Below are 15,018 nucleotides of genomic sequence, written 5' to 3'. Positions count from 1 at the left end.
CCGGCCAAGCACGCCAGAACCAGGCCGCTCCTCATGACACAGCCTGCGTCAGGCCTTCATCTTGATTGTGCAAAGAACTATTTCATAAGCGTCTATTTATACACCAGCTGAACTAGAAGTGCGGCCGAGAGAACTCCAGTAACTTCATGCTCGTTTGGCAGGATCAGGACGCACGGCTCCACTTACTAGACTTTCTCAGCCAACTAAGAGTAGAATTAAAACATGAAGTGGCCATTTTGAAGGGAATCGTCCTATAATTACTACACATTTCTCTACTACTTTTCTTTTAAAAAAAACAGAGTTAAACACAGTTCAGCCTTTTCCCTTATCTCTCTGCCACCATCATAAACATCCGACTAAGTCTGGAATCGTAAGAACCTGTTCTTCCACTTACAGCTCTGAGACTTCAGGCAAATGGCTTAACCTCTTTGTGCCTCAGTTTTGTCATCTATAAAAATAAAGAGAATCAGAGCTAGTGAGCAAAATAGAGACAGACTCATAGGCAGAGAGCAGGCAGACAGCCCGGGGGGGTGCTGTTGGAGGGGCGGGGAGGGACCGAGCAAAAAAGAAAAATAAAGAGACAGAACCTATGGACACAGACAACACTGTGGTGATTGGGGGGTGAGGGGGACGGGTGGAGGTGCAAGGGGGTATGAGGGGATGGAAAAATTAAATAATAAAATAAAATAAATAAAATAAAATAGAAAATAAATGAATAAAATTGAAAAAAGAAGTAAAAAGAATCAGAAAACCAAGTTAATCAGGAGTGTGGCTACATTAAGAACACCAAACCCACCAGGATCTATCTGCTTGAAGTTTAGTGCATGGGCTTGGAGAAAGCTGTGCTGTCCTCTGAGATATGTGTCGTTTCTTCCTAACTCTTGGCTGTAGTCCAGATCGCCGAATTTGCTGGCTAAGGGAGGCTCTCTTGTGTGGATATAAATTCCTTCGGGGGCCTTAAAGAGCATAATTAAGGCCCCGACGGAACTCGTTACACCAGCAGCCCAAGCCCAGACCTGAGGCGTCCGTTCCAAGCAGGCAGCCCCTCAGCAGGCGCCCCGCACAGCCTGGCCAAGACCAGCGGGAGAGCAGAGCGCCCCCGAGCCCGGCGAGTCAGGGACAACTTCCCCGCAGCCAGCTGCACGCACAGACCAGTGCCCCGGGCAGCTGGGCTTCGGCTCTGCAGGAAGACACCTTCAGACGCTCGCTGAAGAACCTGAAACCTAAAGGGACAGTCCACAGGGAGCACCCACGGAGGGAACCAAGGACTTGCGGCCATTCCGGGAGGCCTGCGTGAGACTGGCTCAGAGGTGTCCCCGGTCGGCCGGGAAGGATGGCTGGGGCCCCAGGCGCTGCGGCACCTGCGTAACAAGCACACTGACCGCTGGGGTGGCCGATGAGTGTGTGAGAGACGGGGGGGCTGGGGTAGAGCCCCCGCTAGACAAGTCAGTGCTGAAGAGATAAGACAACCCCACGGCAGGTGCCTGGCCCATTCTCCCGGAGGTTACGGAGAGTCCTCTCACAACCTGCTCGCTGGCTTCAGCTGAGCCGCGTCTCGCGCGCCGGCTCCAAAATGGAAGGAATACGCCGCGGCCATCGCGGAGCTATTCACAAGCACTTCCGCTCTCTCCTTCAAGCAGAGGGGCATGACGTCGTCCCACCTACTGGAAGTGAGGTGTGGCCATGTGACTAGGCTTGGCCAAAAAAAGTGAGTGGACGCGACACATCGCAACCGGACGGCATGTGCTTTGCGCCCTTTTTCCTCTCTCTCAGCCATGGAGACAGGGACTCCCCCCATCTGGGAATGCGAACAAGGGTGACAGAGTCCCCAGCCAGCCTCAACAGACACAGAGAGTAAGCAAAAAAATAAACTGTCGTCATTTTACACTCCATTGTTTTACGAGTTTTGGGGATCTGTCTGTACCCCAAACCTAGTCTCCCCAGAGTGACACATAGGTACCAGTTGGCCACCAAAAGGTGACCTTCTCCTAAATTGTAACTTACTGTCAAGTGTTTAAATGAATTAAAACAGACAGTGTGGCGCTCACAGTACTAGGAACCCATAGTTTATTACAGATGTAGATACAATTTAAAAACATTTTTTTTATTGATCTTAGAGAGAGGAAGGGAGGGAGGGAGGATGAGAGAGAGGGGGGGAGAAACATCAATGTGAGAAACATTAATTTGTTGCCTCCTGCATGTGCCCTGACCGGAGACGGAACCCCAACCTGGGTACGTGCCTTGACTGGGAGTCGAACCCACCACCTTCCGGTGTAAGGGGCAACGCTCTGACCAACTGAGCCACACCGGCCAGGGCCAGACGCAACTTTCAATTATAAGAAACCAAACTCCTTTCCAAAAGGTAAATTGTAAAACTATGCTCTCAAACAACCCCCAATTCCTTTCCTGAGCCCCAGTGAACACATTTCCGGGTGCAAGGGCCAGACATTAACACCTGCTCCAAATATGTCATCCGCCAGTGGAGGAGAAGGCATTCGTTTTCATAAACGCCAGTTTCTGACGTGGAAGATTTCCTCCCTGACACTCCTGATCAACACAGGCTGATCCTCTCCCAGGTGTCGGGCGGGCCTGCTCCAATGGGAATCCCCTGTTGGCTTTATTTCCCTGTTGAATCCAGAGTTTTAAAGTGCAGTTGTCTGAACATCACTACGGGTGGACACCCTGAGTCAGGTTCAGCCCCATTTCTCATGCCTCCAGAAGCCTATTTTCATATTTCAATTCATCATTTTATTTACTATATAAAACATGAATTAGGGCAAAATTTGTAGTATTCTACACTAAAAAAATCCACAAACTAAGTTCTTCTGTAGCAAGATGTACCAAAACATATGTCATCCACCACGGTCTAAGGAACGTCACTAAGCTGTGACCAGTAAAACCCTCCCGTTTCTAAAGAACAGGCCCCACAGACAGACAGTGTTTACATGAAGCCACTGATGCAATCATTCAGGGTCAGATTTGTGGTTTCAGCCATCATTACCTTTTTAACTTATAAATTAGTTTCAATCTAGTCATTTTAGTGACTATACCATGATGGAGTTTCTCAGGTTGCTAAAAGGACCAGATCAGAGTTACTGATGATGAATCAACAAAATGCTTAGAAATAAATGTGAGGGGAAATGTACGGCCAACTAAATGGATGTCAAGGCCAAAGCACCTGCCTGCCACCCATATCCCCACCCCAAGCCTTACAATTTATACCTAAATTCTGGCTTTCCAAGGCCAATCTCTAAGTACTTTGAGATGAGTGTCTCGGAACCACTTGAATGTAACTATGGATTAAATTATTAATGAAAGAGCCATACAAATAAAAGCATTGTGCCCCTTCATGTAGTAATAATTATTATCATAAGCAACACAAATTGAATAATAAGAATTATCAGGACAGTTCAGTGATAAGCTAACAATTTCTGGCAATCAGACCAACCATCCCTGCTGAAGCTATTTAGTAAAATAAATAGCAGCTTGTTTACACTTTTGTTGAGTTAAGCACACATACATTCAGAGGCTATTTATGTGTCCTGGGTAGAAGAGCTAAAAAAAGATGTGGAAAATGGGCAGAGGACCTGAATAGGCACTTCTCCAAAGAGGACATACAGATGGCCAACAGGCATATGAAAGAATGCTCAACGTCACTCATCATCAGAGATGCAAATCAAAACTGCAGTGAGGAGTCACCTCACACCTGCCAGAATGGCTGCCATCAACAATCAACAAATGACAAGTGCTGGCAAGGGTGTGGGGAAAAGGGCACCCTAATACACTGCTGGTGGGAACGCAGACTGGCGCAGCCACTATGGAAAACAGTTTGGAGTTTCCTCAAAAAATTAAAAATGGAAGTGCCTTTTGACCCAGTGATCCCACTTCTGGGAATGTATCCTACAAATCCCAAAACACCAGCCAGAAAGAATATATGCACCCCTATGTTTATAGCAGTGCTATTTGCAATAGCCAAGGTCTGGAAACAGGCCCAGTGCCCATCAGTAGGTGAGTGGATAAAAAAGCTGTGGGACATTTACACCATGGAATACTACCCAGCCATAAAAAAGAGAAGGGTCTCTTACCCTTTGTAACAGGATGGATGGACCTGGAGAGTATTATGTTAAATGAAATAAGCCAGGCAAAGAAAGACAAATACCACACGATCTCACTAATATGTGAAATCTAATGAACAAAATACACTGACAAACAAAATAGAACCAGAGGTATGGATACACGGAACAGACTGACAGATCTCAGAGGGGAAGGGGGTGGGGGGACTGGATGAAAGAAGGTGAAAAGATTAGCCAAAGAACATATATACATAGCCCATGGACACAGTGTGGTGAGGCTGGGGGGGGGGTGCAGAGGGAGAGAGTGGCAGGGGCTGAGTGGAAGTGAGCAAAGGGGGGGAATGGGGGACATCTGTAATAGTGCCAACAATCAAAATAAAAATAAAAAATAAAAAAGACATGGAGGCCAAGTAATAAAAAAGTGGGACTAGTTACAATGGTAGTAATTTAGATATTTCCTATCTTAAGAAAACAACAACTCCTATAAATTGTCCTAGAACCAAGTGACATAATTTACTTATACATAATACATATATTATAGACACACATATCTACATGCACATATTACATAAATATACATATATATAAAAGAGATTCTTGTGACTAAGTATAATGTTCCATTTCCATTCATGTGAGGGATAAAGTTAAATACCATAGTAATAATGGGCCGTCACTGTTTAGAAGCCCTTATCAAGCACCTACCTGCCTGTCACACAGCCGCACATGCCTCTGTAACAGAGCAACATTTCCTTGTTTACCTTCGATGGAACTCTCCGGAAATCACAGTCCTCAATCAGAACCTGGCACTGCCCAGTCCACTATCAGTTCACCCAAGACTGATTCAGGAGCGGTATCCTTCACCAGATCGAACTAATCACAGCGGAAGTCTGTTAAACTCTCATTGGCGAGTAATCTGGACCTTCCAGTAGCTACTACAGCCAAGTTCCGGCCTCCTTTTGTTCACCTGGAAAACTATATGTTATGTGTGACGTAATGCTATCCTCTGGTACTCAGGAAAAGATGCCGCAGGCAGTGAGGTCTCCTCAGCAAGAATGAAGTGATGCCCAAGAGGGGGCGTAACCTACTTGCCGTAAGACGTGCTCACCTCACAAACACACACGCCCTCTACCAGGGTCTGAGTGTCAGGTACAAGTCAGCTGTTCAGAGGCCATGTGACTGGGCTCGGGGTGACATCATGCCTTTTACATACCAGCGAGGACAGTCTGGATGCCATTCTCTTTGAAGGGGTATCAGCTTCAAAACAGCTCCTCCTCCTCAGTCTCCCTGGGAGATGCCCCTGCTCTGAGTTCCAGTTGTCCCTTTGACCTAAGTCTATGCCATTAAACCGGAGAGCTCTCGGCTGGGCTGCGAAGCTCACACCTCTCATGAGCTCTGAGCTTTGAGCCCAGGCAGGAGTTGGGGCCCAAAAGACTCAGCCCCTGGTTGATGCCAGAATAACCATTTAAGAGTTCCTGTGCTCACACGAGAGTGAGAGTAAAATAAATGTGGACACATAAATAGATCCACTACGGGGAACCAGTTGGCACAGTATAGCGTTTTCCTGGGGAGGAGCTGCTCCCCCTCTGCCTTTGGGGGGCTGGGTCTGCCAGGCTTCTGCCGGAGATCAAGGCGGGACTGTGTAGTCTCACTCCAGAGTGCTGCGGGCAGATGTCCACTCATCTTCTCAAATGCTTTTCCCTCCCTCCTTAAATCAGGACAAGTCTTAGTCGCTGGTGCATCTTAACACCTGCTAATCTCCTTTTTAAGGAGGAAAAGCCACAGGCTGCGGACCCTCAGCCGACAGTAGGAGAAGCCAGTGAGGAAGCTGGGGAGGAGGGGACAGCCGAGAAGGGGCAAGAGAACCCCCCCAGGAGGCCCCAGGTTGGGATGCCACGCCGCAGTGAAATTTCAAAAGGAGCTTCGGGGACAAGCGTAGGCTGCCAGCTCTTTCTTTTGCCAAGTAAAGCTACCGAACGCCCTACCTGTGCTTACGCCCTCTTCGCCTCGGACCCGGGAAGAGTCGTGTTTGAACGCTAGCTGGTGCACACCCACCTGCGCCCCAGCCCCCACACGCCAGCCCCACGCTGTAACTCCAGCCGCGCCTCGGGACTGCCTCGGCGCTCCGCGCGGGGGCGCCTGGAAGTAGGCCGCGCTGGGTCCAGGATCTGAGGGTTAGTTCTTATTTTCTCGTTTCACTTGAGAATGTTCCGCATTCCCTTATCTTCCTGCGGAGAATTTCTGTGAAACACCCTTTCTAAGGTGACTTAGCTACAGCCGTCTCAAAAGAAAGAAAGAAAAATGAACACGTTTACACTGGATTCATTTCCCCCCTTGGTAAGGACGGCCATACAAGCCTCTCACGGAAATGAATTCTGACGAAAGGGCGTCTTCAACCTTCAGCCTAAGGGCCTGACCTACAATGGCCAAGAACACATGTGCAAAGAATGTGAATGCCTCCTTCTGCAGGCAGGAGCGAATGACCGAGTCTTTCCATCCATTCATCTTGACATAACTACTCCGTAGCCAGCCAACGACTGCTCTGACGGAAACCAAACTGCAGACTCTGGACCAGACCCAGGACTTCCAGCGACAACTGAGGATTTACACCAGTTTAATTTCTGAATTCTTGGAAGACAATGCCCATATATATTAAAGTGTCCTGCACAGTGCCTGTTTGCCGTGTGCAAAAACCTCCCTTATCCCTTCCGACCAGAACTCTGGATCCAGCCTCCTCATGCCTCGCAGACAGCTTGCAAAGGGCCTTCCAGACAAATGAATGAGTTCACAGTTGCCTTGTTATCTTTTGGTACACAGAAACTGATTCAGGAATGTTTTAGATTAATTCTCAATTAAATAAAGGTGGGTTTTAATTTCATTTCCCATTATCAGTCAGGACCATACACTCTTAAGTAATAACAACTATCATCATTTTAAGGGCTACCATAAAGTGAGTGTTTACTATCTGCCAAACACTGTGGCAAGTATTTTGTAAGAATTATTTTATTTCATTCTCACACCATCTCTATAAGGTAAATATCATCACCCCCATCTTACAGATGGGGAAATGGAGGCTCAGGCACCACACATTATAGTCTAGGAATCCACAGCTCAGAAATCACACCCAAAGTCATTCAGCTAGAAAGAAGGAAGACTAGAATCTGAAAGAAGGGCTTATATTCTCCCCCTAACACCCACTGCCTTGCCCCAGGGATCCTGGGCCGCTTCACTAGAACAGAGCCTGCCGCAGGCCACGGCTCCTAAGGCGTGTGCACTTCACATGGCTGTGCTGCAAACCCAGGCCACCCTCTCTCTCCTTGAAGCCAGTGTTTTCACTGTTTTATAGTCCTGTTCAGGTTTCATGTCCCCCCTCTCAGGAGCTCTAACGTCAGCCCTCAGGCCTTGGCCCCACTGCAGCTAACGACCAGATCACGAAGTCATTCTGTCCAATTAGACAAACCCATTTCTCTCAGGACAGTTGGTGCCATTCCAAAATGGCTTATGATGGACCAAAGCTCTGAACTTGTTTTAAATGAAGCGAGCTCTCCAGAATTCACACATTTCTTTCATCTGTCTTAGTTTGTGACAATGGGACAAACGTTAGCATGGACGTTGTCCACCCATTCTACCGATGTCTCGCTTTGTTACTTCTGTGGCTCCCAGTTTCTCTATATGGAGAATACAAACTCTCAGCCTACCTCACGAAAGTGACTACAATGACCAAGCAAGATAGTAAATAGATTTTGAGGGGAAAAAGTACTGCCTTCCCTAGCCAGTTTGGCTCAGCGGTTAGAGGGTTGGCCCGTGGACTGAAGGGTCCCAGGTTTGATTCTGGCCAACGGCACCTGCCTCAGTTGCAGGCTCGATCCCCGGCCCTGGTCAGGGCTTGTGCAGGAGGCAACCAATTGATGTGTCTCTCTCACATCGTTGTCTCTCTCCCCTTCTTCCACTCTCTGTGAAAAGTAATGAAAAAAATATCCTCAGGTGAGTATTAAAAAAAAGTAATGCCTTCTGCCATTAAAGTGTTAACACCACACCTTTTCCAAATAGTACAGGTTACGGCAAATACCGGGAATTGACAAGGCCAAAGCGCAGATCCAGAAACTCTCTCTGTTACACATATGGGGGTTTCCATTTAATCAAAACGTTTCCGAGAAACACCTAGAACCATTAACAAAGGTTCTAACTGGGCAGCCAATTGGGGAACTCCCTGTAGGCCTGCAAATCAGTCTTTGGGAGAATTTTTTGTTTTTGAACATTTGGGTCCCATTGATGACTCAAGCGTTAACTTCCTCGGCATTAAAGTAACGGGGAACTGAGATTAACTGCCCAATTTTTAATTGCACTTGGCCTCTGTGCACCCCATGTTGTAAGAGCCCCGTCTATCAGGGTACCGTGAGAAGGAGCGATCTGTCACTGGCTGGTCTCAAAGCGCTGTGGCGTCTGAGTAGTTTACGATCACTGAGATAAAGGGTCCTAGCCTTCTAAGAATCTGACACTCACACCCTTTGTGTGGCATTTTAAATGGCTTAAATAATGAGGACATCACAGGAAAACACACTGAATTGAGTGTGTTGACTATTTACGTGCCCTCTACCCTGTCCAGCTGTCTCTGCCTCCGGAGCCATCAGGCTCCATTTTGAACATGTGTGTGTGTTTTTTTTAATTCCTGGAGTCTCTCATTTTCTCTATTGCATTCATTCAGAAGACAAAAAAGACCTCGTGTCATTTGATATTCCAAGCAATCTGCTATAGGCAACTACACCATTACTTTGTACAAATAAATTTACATAAATCATTATTAGAATGCTTTATCTTAGCAACATTATTTGGTTCCCAGAGCACAAATTAAATGCATGCTTACAGCAGAATATTTTAAAGTTATTCCTATATTGTTTATGAGATAGAATTAGAAATTTCCATCTAATTTTTCTTTCCTAATGGAATTCCTTTAGTTTTCTTTGTACACTGAGAAAACCGCATCTATAACTTTCTGGGGGGTTTCTTGGAGCAAGCAATGCAATAGATGAGTCTGCCACGCTTGGCTCATTTTTCAGAAACTGTTCCCTCTGATTCCGTGGGTTTGGTTTTGAACACTGATTAGGAAGGCCAGGAACCAGGGAAATTAATACCAGCTTGATATTATTCTGCAAGCGAAAACTGGTCTTTGGTTGTGGTCTGGCTTTTTTTTTTTTTTTTTTTTTTTAATAAACAAATTTGTAAATAAACTTCCTGAAAACAGAGCTCAGTTTCTCCTAGCTGTTTGTGTTGGGAAGGTGCCTGTTTGGATCAACTGCATAGCACATGGCAAGTCTTCACTGGCTAGAGTGCTGCTCCACCCTAGATTTCAAAATAAAGTCTTTTCTCCCTATGCAAAACACTGTGCATGTCAACGTCAGGGTAGTGGGGATGGAAGGGGACTGGCGGGAAGTCAGGAGACACACTCTCAGCCCTCGCCCTGCTCCTTGAAGGCCCTGGAGAGTCACGCAGTGATCTTGTATCTTGACTGCTGGTCGGGGTCATAAAGGGCTAAACTCACCGCTCAGGGCTTTAACTTTCTACCAGCTTGTGGTCTGAGCACAGATTCCCAAGCCAATGTCAGGAAAGTGGGGCACTTAAGGGCACAGAGTCAGACAGACCTGGGTTCAGAGCAAAGTGCTGTTCCTTGATAGCTGTGTGATCATGAATGATTTAACCCTTTCTGCATCTGGTACCTCATCTTAAAATAAAGAGATTACTGGTACATACCTCACAAGCTTGGGGATTAAATGAAGTAATGACAGCAAAAGATCAGAACAGTGTCTGACTCTTAGAAAAAGCTCAGGAAATAGGAGATAACAATAATCTCAAAGGATGACCCGTGGGATGAAGCTGGGGTAATCATATAATTTACTGTCTACACCCGGACATCTCTGGATGTGACAGGCAGCACTGTATGATAATTATGTTGGGTCACCTGGGGAAATGCTTGGACAGTCCCAGGGCATGTGTGACTACCCTGACTCCAGCCCATTACCATTTAAGATGTAATAAAAAAATTAAGGGACAATTATATCTTAGATATGTTGCAACTCATGATACCCTTTAAAGTTCTTTCATACATCTTATTTACACCTTTAATAAGCTACGTGAAAAAATATAGGGCTGGGTTCATTACCCTTTAATAATGAGAAAATAAAAGCAAAGGAAAGGTATAGGTTTTCCCACAGTGACACGACATTGCAGGGGCCATGGGGACCCCGAGCATTCCTCTGTTCTGCCCCACTTCCCAGGCTCCCGGCTCCAAACCAGGGTCATGTAACTGGTTCTGGCCAATGGACTGAGGATGTGGAGTTCGTTTGGGTCATTTCTAGTTTAAGGCGGTTAAGAATGAGTGTGTTCTCAGCTTTTTTTTTTTTTTTTTCCACATGTTGCAGCAACCAGGAAGCCACATTTTAAGATGTAGGTGTCACAAGATAGAAGAGGCTTGGAAACTCAACACACTGGCTATAGGCCAGCCACTCTGGTGGCTAGTGACCCAAGGCTCTGACTCCAGGAAGGCCGAAGCTCCTGAGGTCCCGCTGCAGGAGCACCCGAGCGTGCCAGGGCAGGCCTGACAGGAAGAGCAGGCACCTCAGAAGGCAACTCTCAGAAGTACCTTCAACGCCCAGGGCAGGGAAAACCACCACTGCTTTATCCAAAAGCAACACTGGAGAAAAGCCAGGTGTGGGCAGGGTGTACGTGGCCATCCCAAAGTTAATCAGGGCATTTGGTTCCCCAGCCCTGACTGTGGCCCCTTATTCAGCCTCGAGACCCTCCCTGACTTCGGGCTTTCAGAACTATCTAGATACGCTCTCGGCATCAACGTACCACCTCGTGTTCTTGGCTTATGCTTCCTACCTGTCAACTCCACTTCTCGGCCCAGAACAGCACCTTTTGAATCACCAGGCACTGACCTCACACAGTCCCTCGTTCATCCCAGGGCCTTTCAAGCCACGCCCGCCAGGCAGAGCCAGGAGGGGAGGGGTGCAGGTGTGTAAGAGAAGACTAAACAATCAGGTAGACAGGCAGAGGCCGGGTGCGGACAGACCTAAAGAAGCAGAAAAGGCCAGCAAAGCGGCAGCCAGGCCAGGGGTGGGGCGACAGTGACCGCTGTCCCTGAAGGAACCTGCCAGCCAAGGCCTCACTATAACAGGGCAGGTGGGGTTTCACCAGGGACACCTTAAGAGATCCAGGCTCTGGGGGGGAGTGTGGCTCCGGCTGTGACAAAGGATCAGGGTCCTGGTCCAGGCAGCCAGAGCCCCCATTGCGTGCGCTCACAGAGGGCTCATTCCCATCTTCCCAGCCAGGTGCCATGCTGCTCCTCTCCCCTCCTCCTGGCCTACTGATCTACGGGGTCAAAGCCCATCTGAGGCCCTCCCTCTTCCAGGAATTCTTCCCCAATTATTTCAATCCCAATTCTAAAAGTCTCTCAATTTCCTGAACCAGAGAGCTAGCATCAGTGCCCAGCCCCAGCCCCACAAGGCACCACCATCTGCATCTTCTCATGAGTGGGTCCCGGATCTGCGGAGCTCCATGTCTTATATTACACTATCCCATCTGTCCCGAGAGCCCATAACTAATACACAATAATATTTTCTGACCTCCATTAAAACGTACATTAGAAAGATTAATTCAAGTAAAACATGGTCTTATGAGAAAGAAAATGACTTCGAGGAACTACAGCAGAATCTAATTTCTATACAAAAAATTCCCAGCACTGTTCCTTTTGCTGTGTGTGTCTATGACACGCACCCAAACTTCAAATGAAGATGTGATTCAATGTTTTCATTACCTTAATGCCTAAATTGGATTGACCACATTGTCCGTCTGATCAGCTGCATAAATTGATCATTAAGAAGATTGGGAGGAAGAGGGGCGGATACCAAATGATGGAGAAACAATCAATTTTACATTTGCATTTAAACACAGCTTTGGTATTTCCTTTATTCAGTGCTGTCTCTATGAGGTGTAAGGGAGCTGGGGAAGGCAGGGCGTGGTTACCTGAGTCAGAATGGGTCCAGGAAACCGAGGTCAGCATTGCTCCCGTCACAGAAAGGACAAAGAAGCCTCCATTATCACAAGAGCTCCGGTCTTCCAGGAGACTATGCTTCTAGTGGCTGGTGGAGAGGAGCAGAAGGAAGACAGGATTAGAGCAGAGGAGGAGAGAGCACCCTCTCGACCACAAGGGATGTCATCTCCGGCCTGACTCTAAAAGATGCCACACTTCAGTGAAAGAGTCGATTGCAACAGTACCTCTTTACAGCTTGGAAAGTTATTGAAGCACTGGGTCTTTCATGGTGGAGTGTTCTTGAAACTGCCTCATGGGGCACAGAAGAACCCAGAAATGTGAAAATACATGCCACAGACATTGTGAGATTATCTTATGTTACGACAGCTGCTGCTGAGACATTTGTGAGATCGCTTTATTTTACTATAGTTGCCGCTGAAACACTTGTGTATATAAAGGGAAAACTTCAGAGCACCAACAAGCATTCCAGGCCAGTGTACCTCCACGTGGACCAGCCTGGATCCACTGGGTAGGCAAGGTACACAGGCTGCAAACTCAAGGACTCTCTATTCTGTTGTTGTAAAATAAAATTACTCTGGCTGTGCTCCTGGGGAAAAAGATCCCATTGAGCTAAAGCTCACTACATGGGCTGCAAGTTTTTGAGCCACAGTTAACCAATAATCTTGCAAAATAGGAAAGCTAGTACATGCGAAGGTTGCATCATAACTTAATGGAAGGTATTTTTTTTTGGCCTCTGCCTCAAGGAAGAAAGATCAGTAGGCTGACTAATAGAAACAATGGCATAACCCTATGAGCTTCAGTGTGAGGATGTTAGGAAATAAATCCATTAAATCAGTGCTTCTCAAATGGTGGTGCAGGAATAGCAGCATGAACATCACCTGTGAGTTTGTAGGAAATGCAAATTCTTGCCCCCATCCAAGACCACCTGAATCTGAATTTTTGGAGGTGGGGTCCAGCAATCTATTTTAACAAGCTTTTCAAGTGATTCTGATACACTTCATATCCTTAATTTATGCACCTATCCAACGACATTTAATCTGTTGTTGTAAAACAAAATTACCCTAATCTGATGCATGTTAAATTTCAATTAAGGGCAGAGTATTGAGCTGGGGATTGGAGAGAAGACGGAAGGGTCAAAGAGATAGATGATGAAATCGCCACCTCTGAGAAATATATTGTCCACTATGGGAGATAAGACATGTATGTAGGCAACTCAAATACAGGCAGACTGTGTTATTTCCTATAACAAGCAGAGGGTTTCAGAGGAGGCATTTGTTTCTGGTGCGGATGGGGTGGGGAGCAGGCCAGAGAAAGCATCAAAACAATACCAATACCAATGGGCCTTGAGGTCTGAACAGGATTTTGACCAGGAGAACCAAGCAATAGCTAAAGCAAAGGCCCAGAGGTGAGAAAGCACGAAAGCTACGCAGGTGCACGGAGTAGCCAGGTCTGGCTGATACCGGAGATACTTGAAGGTGATCCAGGTGAGACAAGGTTACTTTCAAGTACAGACTGGTAAATGCTAGGGGCCTGTGGCCTCTTTCCTGTGTAAAAACCATCCAGTGGCATCCATTGCTTATGTTTAGAAACTGACATCTAATAAGACAGGTGACTTAAGATTTCTAAACCCAGTTTGCTTTTCTGTCCTTTTTGTGCCACATTTTCTAGAGGGGAGCATGCCTAAAGGATTAGCTGCAGAAGGCTTGCCCAGGAGGAACACACGAAAGAACATTTTAAAGTAGGCGCAAGACTCGGGATGTCACAGTAGCCTCAGGCCATTCTGCAAAGGGGCAGAATTTTACCAGACCTAAAAAGTTCCCGAGGGCATCTATGGCTTTAGTTTTATAAAACAACTCAGGGGAATAGTGGTGTGCCTTAGTCACAGGAAAAAGTTAAAGGGCTGGAGAGGAGGAATGGATGAAGGTAGTCAAAAGGGACGGAGACTTCCAGTTATAGAATAAATAAGTTATAGGGATGTAACTTACAGCATGACAACTAGGGTTAATAATACCCTATTGCATATTTGAAAGTTGCTAAGAGGGCAGATCTGAAAGTTCTCAGCACACACAAAAAAATTCTAGCTGTGTAAGGTGATGAATGTTAACTAGACTTACTGTGGCGATCATTTCCCAATATATATAAATGTCAGATCATTACGTCGTACACCCGAAACTAATACATGCTATAAGTAAATTATACTTCAATTTTAAAAAATCAAAATCATGTTAAAAAAAAAAAAAAAGTTAAACTGGCCGGTGTGGCTCAGTGGTTGAGCATCAACCTATGAACCTGGAGGTCACAGTTCGATTCCCAGTCAGGGCACATGCCCAAGTTGTGGGCTCGCTCCCCAGTAGCGGGCGTACAGGAGGCAGCCGACCAATGACTCTCTTTCATCATTGATGTTTCTATTTCTCTCTTCCTCTCCCTTCGTCTCTCAGAAATCAATAATAAAGAAAAAAAGATAAACTGATACTCAAGGTCTCCAGGTAGAGAAAAAATCTTCATGATCAAGAAGGTATGGCTTTTGCTTTATTTTCTGATGCTGCCAGATGAATGATAGGATACTGAAATGTGTTTGATGTCACACAGACTCTGATGGAAACCGAGATGGATTCCGTACTGGTGATACCTGGCTGCTCATCCCAGCTCTGCCACTTGGCCATCTGAGTCATTATGGACAAGGCACTCAAGCCCCTAAAACTCAGTTTTTCATCAATCAAGAAATAGAGGCACTGACTTGCCTCAACTTCTTTGACATTTAAATAAGACAAGACACGAATTTGCTATGAAAATGACCAAGTTGCAAATACTGCACAGAGGTATAGAATTATCCTACTCATTGAGACATTTAGGTACTAATTATTACTTGTTACTGTGTTAGCCTTTGAACATATAGAA

At 46.3% G+C, this 15,018-nt stretch overlaps 1 protein-coding gene across 5 annotated transcripts in view; it reads right to left on the bottom strand.

Moving 5' to 3' along the window:
- The window catches only part of FOXN3 (forkhead box N3), a 322,978-nt gene that overhangs the window by 229,500 nt on the left and 78,460 nt on the right, over positions 1-15,018 (bottom strand). For all 5 annotated transcript variants that reach the window (XM_016210097.2, XM_016210095.2, XM_016210100.2 and 2 more), the window contains exon 2: positions 12,093-12,208. The gene's annotated coding sequence lies outside the window, so the exon portion shown is untranslated. The remainder of the gene's footprint in view (positions 1-12,092; positions 12,209-15,018) is intronic.

Source organism: Miniopterus natalensis, chromosome 1, assembly GCF_054644295.1.
Source record: "Miniopterus natalensis isolate mMinNat1 chromosome 1, mMinNat1.hap1, whole genome shotgun sequence".
NCBI lineage: Eukaryota > Metazoa > Chordata > Mammalia > Chiroptera > Miniopteridae > Miniopterus > Miniopterus natalensis.
This window is presented reverse-complemented; position numbering and strand designations above follow the sequence as displayed.